Raw genomic sequence first — 10,649 nt, 5'->3', positions numbered from 1 at the left:
GGAAGAAGTGGGCGGGGAAGAAGTGAGCGGGGAAGAAGTGGGCGGATCAGACCATTATTAAGATATTTATTTCCCATGGCTGTTGATCATTGACCCAAGGCCTAACACTCCAAATATAAAACATGCGTGTGCCCTCTCCTCTTTTCTCGGGCAGCTGTCGGTTGCCTTGAACTCCCATTATTCTCTGACCCGTGTTTGCAGCCGTTTCTTGGCCTTATTTTCTTAGAAATATGCCTGTTTGACATCTTTAACAGGCATCTATGATGGAGAGGAAAACAGTTAAATACTTTGTATGTGATACATAAGCATGCAGTTATCTGTTCATCGTGAACTCATTTGCTTTCCTATTGTAATTTTTACTGTAGGGAATTAATAGTAAGATACAGATTATTGGGCAGTGCGGTGGTTTGCACTGTTGCCTCACAGCAAGAAGGTCCTGAGTTTAATTCCACCATCAGGTCGGGTCTTTCTGTGCTTCCTCCCACAGTCCAAAGACATGCACTTAGTGGGGATTAGGTTAATTGGAAACACTAAATTGCCCATAGGTGTGAATGTGAGCGTGAATGGTTGTCTCAGTATGTGGTTAGTCCCCGCCTCTCGCCCTAACACAGCTGGGATAGGCTCCAGCACCCCCCACAACCTTGAAAAGCGTCTAGTGTCTACTACGCTTGTGTGGTATCATTTTGTGCAAAACATTTACACTTTCCCATTGTGGTAATCGTCAGTGCCATCACCTCCTCAGGTGATGTGTTGGAGCACAAGCCACCAGAGGACAGTTTGTAAAGTCAGTAGCTGAGCTCAGTGAGCTGTTAATAATAATAATAATAATGTATACTTTATTGATCCCGTGGGGAAATTACTTTCTCTGCATTTGACCCATTCACTCAGTGAAGCTGCTAAGCAGGCGCCCCTGAGCAAGCGACGGTACCTCGCTCAGGGGAACCTCAGGGTAGCCATTCAGTGGATTCGAACCCCCGACCTTCCGATCATGGGGCCACCACTCTACCTACTGAGCTGCGGTGAATTTAAGTGAAAGCGTTACTCGTAACATTAATCCTTCTTGACAAAGCTGTGAGCAGCTGAGTTAGCTGTGAGTTGTTGAAGACTCGTGTTAACACTTTTAAAAATATATGATGCTAATTAAAAAAATAGAGACCTTCAAAGTTAAAGCTGTGCCTTAGTCTTACAGTGTTTAATTTGATTTTCTATGTCAATGTGTTGCTTTTACCCAATCTCATATTTCACAATGCTGCTATAAAAATTCAAGAAGAATCGAGCTGGTGTCTGCTGGCGTGTTTAGACTCATGATGGTTTTACATATCAGGGAATTGCATATAAATAACATGCCACTGGGTACGTCTCAAGTGTCATGTCTGTGCATTCAAGCTTTTGGTCTAAAATTACAGCATCAGATTAGACACACCTACAGTAAGGGTGATGTTCATGCAGCAAATGAGATGTGGAGGCCAACACCCTTAATTTTTGCTGCGTTGTTGTTACCAGCATGGAAGGAACATTTAAAGTGGTGTATCATTACACGGGGAGCTTAATTTGACAGGACATAGCAGTTACCTGCTTCGTGACTAATTTCTTGTAAAAAATGTTCGTGGATCAAGTTGCCATTAAAAGTTGCTGTATTTTGAGGCACCTCTGCATCAGCGGTGAGGATTTTGCATGTATTTAGTGGGCAGATAGTTGCTCAGATAGTCAGTTCATGTCATCTGGAGGAGGTAGGAGATATGCTGACACACAAACAATTTACTGACATTTACTGACACATGCAAAGAAGAAAACAACAACAACAAAAAATCCAGCACCCTTAGAGCAAGCTGTAAGTCTCCAAACAGAAACAGATATAGCCTGACTATAATAGGTTTAGCATGTGCTAAATGCCAACTCCTCCCTGCTCATTTAGCGGCTGATCTTTGAATAAAGCCAATCTCACAGAGGACATGCATGGCTGGAGCCACAGAGGAGAGGCTGCTTTGCAAGAGGGAGGCAGTGTAAGGCAGCAGCCCACAGGAGACACAAGCTGCCTCTCCACACAGGCTTTTTATGGGAATTATTCTGTATAGAAATGCTACAGGGAGAAGAGCTTCTCTTTTTCACAGGAAAAAAAAAAGGTCAGCGAACGCTTTGTGGCATGTGCTCCATGCAACTTTCCTCATGTATTAGACTTTTTATGTTTGAGCATACTGCAACACAAATCTGATTCCTCTAAATCCCCTGGTTGCTCGGTCGATGCTAGCTCCCACATGGTGCGCATGAGCACTGAAGCTTGCTTTACCAATGCAGAAGGCATTTATATCAAGAGTTGTCTGGACAATAAACTGAATTCAAAAACAAATGCGCTACTTTGGCCCCACAATCTAAAACCTATATGTTTGATTAGTGGACGACACCAAATTGGTTGAATGTGAGAGTGAACGGCTGTGCTATTTTCTGCATTAGCCCTGAAACTGTTTGGCAACCTGTCAAGGTGTATCTTGATTCTCACCTAAGGAAACAACTCAGTTTGGTTGCCATATTTGTGTCATACCTGCCTCTGCAAACCACACTCAGTAGATGCTTCTCATTATGCAAACTTATGCTTCCTCACATGCTCCTGTTACTGAGGAATCTGCCATCATGCAGGTTTTCAATCCCTTAGCAGCCCCTTGAGGTGATGAGGAGCGAGGTGGCTTATAGAAGAGGTCTTTGCAACCTTATGTGTCTTGCATCACTTTCCCCCTCTCCAGTATCAGCGCTTTAAGGAGATAAGATGCAAGGAAGAGAAATGTTGAGGGAAGGAACAAGATATGTTAGCATAATGAAAAAGCTCTCCTTTACTCATCTCTGCATTCACTCCTCAAATAGTTGGATTTTTCAAGTGGGGAAGTCGGTTCACTGACTTTGTTGTGTTCGTGTGCTGCCAAGCTCGAATGTAAAAGCAAACGTGGACATTACAAACACAATGTGTTGTATGTTACTCCTCAGAGTATTTAAAACACACTTTGCCAACTGCTCTCAGCACACATATAATAGGGCTGCTCGATTATGGCAAAAATGATAATCACGATTATTTTCACTGAAATTGAGATCTCGATTATTTGACGATGATTATTTAACAATAACAATGTGTTGAATAATGACTTTAAAAAATAATTTAAAATAGTGTGCAAATACTGATAACAGTGCAAATGTTTGCAATATAAGAAATAAATGAAAAATGTAAACATCTGTGTTTAGTGAACTTTGCAGTGTTGCTCTGTGGTGCAGCTAAGACACTGTAGGCAAAGTTTACACACTGTGTCTACTTGATCCACGTCTGACTCCGAACCCATGTTTCCACACCACTGAAGTTTTTTTACCTCTCTTTTCAACCAACAGCAGTCACTCTCCTCTCCAAATAACTTCTGCTTAGCTTTCCGAGCTTCCCTCGGGTCCTCTAATCAGCGGTCCCCAACCCCCGGGCCTCGGACCGGTACCGGTCCGTGAGTCGTTTGGTACCGGGCCGCGAGAGTTGAGGCTCAGGTGTGAAATGTATGGTTTTCAGGGTTTTTATCGGTTTTCAGCGTTATTTTGTTACCGTTTTTATCGTTTACTCGGTTTTCCTGGGTCTTTTCACGTGTGTTATGAATAAATCTTCTTTTTTTCGGTACCGGTACTAGTTTTATTTTGTTGTATTTATCCGCGACACCTTAAAGGCCGGTCCGTGAAAATATTGTCGGGCATAAACCGGTCTGTGGCGCAAAAAAGGTTGGAGACCGCTGCTCTTAATTGTTGTGACACGTGTTCGAAACGCAGAGAGGTGCGCTCGATTTGCCACACGGAGCAGCGCGAGAGTAAAGCACGAGGGAGGGGCTAATAATCGGCTCAGTCATTTTTAATGATCGATGAAAGCCCAGATCGTAATCGAGATTAAAATTCGATTAATTGAGCAGCCCTACATATAATCACTTTACTTGATTTGTTACCAGGATGACGCTACAAACTAATCTGGGTCATTTTGCATGGAGGACAGCTAATGGTTACAAATTAAAGCCACACTAAATAAATTAGTAATAAATATTATTAAATAAATGTAAACAAATTACATTTGCAATACAAAAATTCACACGAGTCGCAAAGTTCTTCTAATTAAAAAAAAAGTTTTTGCAGTTCATGTATCAAACCTTCGGTTGTTTCTTTTTCTGGCTTGAGCAGCTTTTGTGTGCATTTTACCAATAAGAAATGTATTGCTTCCAAGAACACATGAATGCACAATAACCTGCCGTCTTCTCCGGTGAGTTCTCTCTCCTGTATCTGTGATTGCATGAGTGGAAGTAGGTGCACTGGAGTCAGAACAGAGCCGTGCCAGGTGCATCGCTGTGCTGTTATCAAGCCCTGAAAAAACAATCAGCTCTTCCACTGCTGCTTCTGCCTCAGCCAGCGTTCGCTTCGAGCTTTTCTGTAAATTGAGTTTCATCTTCAGCCTGTTGCCTGCATCCTGACCCTCGCCCCTTTTCCCCATTGTTCAGTCTGCTCTGTCCACATGGCCTCTCAGTGTCCTCCTGGTACTGTGTTCCTGCTCTGCATCAGAAGTCTCTGGCATCTCACCAGTAATCTTTAAAGCCTAGCACAGCACCATCACATCAGTATTTTCCCCTATAACCCGACTCCTACATGTCTGCGTGCCACAACAGTTACTGGTTGTGAATCTTTGCAGGGTCATCAGCACATGAGCGTCTCATTTGAGGTGGACTCACGCTTGTCAACATTGGCTGCATTTGATCCTGTTCAGTGAAATTATATTCTCATCTATTATTATGACTATTCTGCAGATTAAACCAGATGTGACAGTTGAGTTTGTTCCACATCCGTGTGTTATTTCTCCAGCAGGTCTTCGTTACATGTTTTTCTAAAGAGAGGGAGCCATCTTCTTTGGCTTCCTTGCAGAAATTTCCTCTCACCGTGCCACTGCCAAATCCAGCAAGACATGTCTCTGTGCCCATTACAGACTCTCAGGAACAACTTGAGCCATATGCTGAGAGGCTCGCTGCAGCCAAACTGAAATCACACATGAAAGTGTATTCTGCATACAGAAACACAATTAAGAGGCAATTTTGAGTTGGGAATGAATAAATGGACTGGAGACAGCCCAGTTTGTCCTCATTAATAATGCACTTTAATTCCTTTAAACTTGTTCTACATGTGTTTATTGAGAACGATTGCATTTTGCTACATCCAGACAAACCGTGTAAGTGGTTTCCATTATAATATGTACGAGTGCAGAAATGAAGAAGGCCAGTGTTTGAATCGGTGTAATTCTTCAGGAAATTGTTAATATTAGGCAATATTTCACAATAGGACGAGAGATTCCTTAGAGGGCAGATCCTGAGCTAAAGTAACACTGACAAAACATAAGGGACAATGTTTTCAGTTAGAGGTCAGGTAATGAGCGCCACCTACGTGTGGCAAATCTGGGAAAGGGAAGAGTTGTAGAGTTGCATTGGTGATACTGTGATTTTCAATGGTGAATATCAAGCTCGACTTCATGGACGGGCAGGAGAGGAATCGTCCAAGAGAAACGTATCACATCTTTTAAGAAGTCTCACCAGGCAAGGGAGTCTCACTGTTACGAGGGATCAGAGGACTCCTATAAGGGGCTTCTGTTGTGGACCTTGAAAAAGTGGGACTCGAACCAGAAACAAAGAACACTTGCTTTCAAAATAAAAGTTGTGCCTCACCTCCAAATCCAGTACATTTTATACTATTGTCAACTATCACAACTATCTACTACCAGTCAAACCAGCTGCAAAGAGATTTTCACCACATGGTTGGGGAATACATACTCTTACATAGCAACAGGCGGTTACCACGAAGCCACTGACCAATCTGCCAGCAGCCAACGCCAACATGCTGGGGAACATACATGTTTCCTTTGCCAGATAGTCATGGGTCGGTTTCTAGGCTTGTGTCCTGAGGCTGTATTCATTTGACCCCGCATCATCCATCCATCCATCCATCCATCCCCTTCTGCTTATCCTTTTTCATCATCTATATCCAAAACGTCACACAAGTTAACATCAAGTAATTAGCAACGTACTGTAATCCTGAGGGCAGGGGTACAGGACGTCCTGCCCTCTCTGTCATTATGTTGACTCTTTTGACTATAGTTTCTTGCCTTTTCTGCTGCCTCCCCCTAAATCCTGCCCTTATTTGCCGCTGCTCCTGATTGGACGGGTGTCCCAGTCCCAGCTCCAATCAAGCTCCATCATCAATCACACCTCCTACTTTAAACGGTAGCAAAGCAGTTAGTCGGGGCTGCTTTTGCTGCCATACCTCTCACTACTGTGCTCGTAGCTACTCACAAGTAAGACTGTATCGACATGATCCTGTTTGAGTGGTACTTTAGTTGTGTGCCTTTAATCATACACACCTGTGTGTTGTTATTAGTGATTTGCTGTATTGTTTGGGGGTATTAGTGTCTGTTTTACATTTCCTGTGTACCTGGAGACTGGGCCAGGGATTAGTTTTCACATCCACATCAGGCTCATACATGCAGATTTGGTTTTCTTAGTTTGGAAACTCACTTCACTGTATAGATGTAATTTCCATGCTTTGCAGAGCATGTGGGCCAAACTGGACCCTGTGGCCCAAGTCTGTGAAGCACCTTTGAGAAATGCTTGTGTTCTTATGAACTTTTTTAAATACGAGGCTTATTTTAAACCCAGACTGGTCACTTAATCATGTATCCAGAGTTTTACACATGTGCATATGTGAATCCCAGCAGGTCATAATCTCTCTCTCAGACAAGCCTTGATATCCAACTTCCTGCAGGCTGGTGAATAATTGGTGGAATAAAGTGCATTGGTTATGAGCTCATCTCTTCATGGGTGGTTTTTGCTCCGAGGAGCAGAGCGTTTTCTCCACTCAATTACTCTGGTAAACGATGCCACTGTAAACAGGAGACGGTGCTTTTAACACATTCTGTTGAGGCCTGTGGCATCACATACCTCCTCCACTCTGACAGGCTCCCTGACACCAGCCAGCAAATCCTTCCACTCAGCAGAGTATGCTGCCTACGTGCCACAGTAACTGCCGTGTACATCTGTGAAAAACCAGTATGGGGTGACAAGGTTTCACCGTGACTGGCATGGAGAGAGACTTTAAACCAAAACGCCTGTAAAACAACGCTCTCTCCCTCATGCAGAGTAAAGTGCAGTGAAAATGCTGAAATTTTTTAAGCACAATTTCTACTGCTGCCATTTGACTGAACCACATTAAACACCATCATGACGATTTTGGATCGTCAGAACTAATAAAGCTGAAAATAATTAATGAAAAAAGTCACTCGCACTTTCTTATGTGAAGTTCTTACGCCATTGACATGTGTTTCTTTAGTACTAGTTATTAGGTAATTAGCTACTTAAGATGGTCAGCTGTCTCAGTCGAACTCTCTGTCCTTTACAATTTGTGCGTGTGTTATTAAAAATATATATAATTTGTTACATTGTGCGATCCTAGTTAAAAATAACTATGAATATAAATGTCACCATCGACGCTGTTACACTTACTGTATATGACATCTGAAGTCATAAAGTAAAGCAATAGGATGTAAACAATGGACAGCTGATGCAGGTGTGCCACAGGTCACATGACATTAAAATGACAAGGACATACAGACATGAGATGATGGCAACAACAAGCACGCGTGAAGCACAAAGTAAAAACCCGAGCTTGAGCAAAACAGAAGCACAACTAAAAAAAGCTTTGAAACACATAAAACAGCTACTGCAGAGACCGCGGCAGGTCTGTTTCCAAAAACACATAAAACTAGACGTCTGAATGAGACTGAACAGGATCGTTTCACACATCTGTGTCAAAATTCTCTTTGTTTACTCTATTCTCCGTTTTCCTATTGTAAATAGATCCCATCAAAAATGCTCCACACCAGCATCGTGTTAGACTCTCTGTACTTTACTTTGTCATTTCCAGTCTTTGTGGCTCTCAAGTGTGTGGTGTGGTGTGGTGTGGTGTGGGTGTGTGTGTGTGTGTGTGTGTGTGTGTGTGTGTGTGTGTGTGTGTGTGTGTGTGTGTGTGTGTGTGTGTGTCTTTTCCTTTTTTATGAACTACAGCAGAGCTCTATGTTAAACAAGAGCAAGACATAAATCAGGTTTTGGACTAAATATTATTAGTACACACGTTCATTTTTGGATGGAACACACAGCATTGTTGCCAATATGAAAATTAGAGAATCAAAAAAGTGGTTGCTACTTACACCCTATTGTAACACTAAGTTTCAACATAGTGTTTTGCATATAACCAATGAGTCTGAGTCATAGTTATTAAGACTGTTAAAAATTGGTGCCAGTTTATCTCTGAAATCCAACATTAAACCACCACAACACCACCCACACAAACAATCCCACCAAAGAAGTCATAAGTCTGTGGCCTCATTCCATAAATAGTTCTGACCTTCCTTGTAACCCTCTCCAGGCAGGCGTTGCCGATTTGCAACAGTTAAAAACTAACAACCTGATTACCCCACATACATATTTTATGAGGTTTTTTTACTCAGAAGCACTACTGCAGGACTTGGTTGTGCATCAGCAACAAAAAGCTTAATTTGAGCCTGAGAGGGTTATAAAACTGGTCAAATAGAGAGTGACACTGCATATGAAGCGCAGTGACTACAGGCTCACCAGGGCTGGACTGGGCATCGGCTCTCTGGACATTTTCCTGGTTGGCAGACGCACATTTGAGCCAATGACACAAACTGAAGGTCCACTGCACACCAATCAAATTTCTCAACATGACCGGCCCTCCCCCACCTTCACCTCACACACCTAGGTGCAGCTGAAAAGCACAACAGCATATTAGGCACACTAAAGGTAGAAAAAAATAAAGGTCAGGGCTTGGGATGAATATTTCTGGAAAAAAAAAAACTCAGAATTTTTTTACATTTAACCCTCTACTGCATGACTTTTTAATTTTGGGGAAAAAAAAATTCTCCCTATTTTGGGGGAGCTTTAGGGTCCCTAACAATATATCAATCATAAAATTTGACACCCTGCCCCCCCAAACAGATATTGGTTTGTTGCTTCAAGGCAACACTGTGCAACAAGGGTAGTAAAATGCCAAGTTATTCTATAATAAGTTGTATTAGTACAACAAGGATGAACAAATAAATAAACAACAAATAAACAATGTAAACATTTCACAAAACAATGAAACACCAAAATACATCCAACATTTGACCCTAACCCCATGCACGTGCGCGCACACACACACACACGCACACACACGCGTTGTGTTTCCATCACTTTTGGGGACATTACATTAACTTACATTAATTTCCTGGAGACTTATCCTGACTCTACCCATCACAAGTCCCTGCCTGAACCTTACCCTAACCCTGACTCAAGCCTTCACACACACTGACACCCACACAGCAATATTGGTATGGCAGGGATCAGGCCCACACAATGTGCTTACACATGGCCCATATACCGCAATGAATAACGGCCCTTTGGTGGCCCAGACCTGGTTTGTCAGAGGTGGCCCACACATGGGCCAACACAAGGCCAGTTTCAGACACCCTGGTCGTCCTGTGCTGGCCCATGTGTTGATTACCTCTGGCAAACCTGATCTGGGCCACCAAAGGGCCGTTATTCATTGCGGTATGTGGGCCATCTGTAGGTGGTGTGCAGCCACGGGCCAGTTGTAGACACACTGCTGGCCCTGTGCTGGCCCAGAACGGTTTCAGCTCTGGCCCCAGATGTCAGCATAATGTGTACCTTAATCAAGCCATGCAATAACAGCATGTGCCAGAACGTGCAAAACAGTGCAAAAGTAACATGCCGAAACTCTGTTCAGACGGTGAATGGACTGATTTTTATGTAGCGCTTTTCTACTCTCCCAGATTACTCAAAGTGCCGGCTTGATACCAGATCCTGGCCAGACCTGCTTGCTATGTGGGCACTAACACACACACAGACACAGTTACTTTACCAACTGACCCCTGAGCTCCTAAGTGTCCCTCAAACCTCATTCAGGGATCCACTCCTCTACTTCACTGTCACTCCCTGAAAGCTCACCGTCCTCACTTTCTGAGGACAGAAAGTGCACATTCCCTTGGTTTCCTTGCATAAAAAGTTTTTACATCCGTGTCCTGTAATTATGAGTAGATTGTAAAGTAAAAAACATTGACTATGATCATATAAATGCACACAAACACATCTCTACACACATATCCAAATGCATTATATTGCCTGAAAAAAAATTGGGCTAACTGCGCAGTGTTGCCTTGAGGCAACGAATGAAAATGAACAGTTTTACAGTATAAATAAATTTAAAAAAGTAGAACAAACAATCAAATATGCTTCTTAACATATTCATGCACATAAAAGTATTTTTAATATACATTTATTTCACTATAAACATGTAAAATAGTGATCTTTATCTTGCCTCCTAATGGAGATGTCTCTCATGTAGTGCAGCTTGCAGAAAGGGCCCTGCCCCCCCCAAATCAAAGTCACACCACCTTCAACTCATCATTTTATTGGAAAGAGATGTGCCTGGTAGCATTGTTTGGAAAAAAAAAAAGTTGGTTTTTTTTGAAGGGCCACCGTAAGGCATGAAAATGTGGTTTGTTGCCTCAGGGCAACGCTATGCAGCAGAGGGTT

The 10,649-nt window shown here is 42.6% G+C and overlaps 1 protein-coding gene across 15 annotated transcripts in view; it reads right to left on the bottom strand.

Annotated features, from left to right (window-relative positions):
* Nucleotides 1-10,649, bottom strand: part of ptprfa (protein tyrosine phosphatase receptor type Fa) — a 340,154-nt gene that overhangs the window by 216,482 nt on the left and 113,023 nt on the right. The window lies entirely within an intron of this gene.

This window comes from Simochromis diagramma, unplaced genomic scaffold (assembly GCF_900408965.1).
Source record: "Simochromis diagramma unplaced genomic scaffold, fSimDia1.1 OVJJ01000334.1, whole genome shotgun sequence".
Classification (NCBI taxonomy): Eukaryota; Metazoa; Chordata; class Actinopteri; order Cichliformes; family Cichlidae; genus Simochromis; species Simochromis diagramma.
Note: the sequence above shows the minus strand (reverse complement) of the source record. Positions and strands in the feature narration are given on the sequence as shown.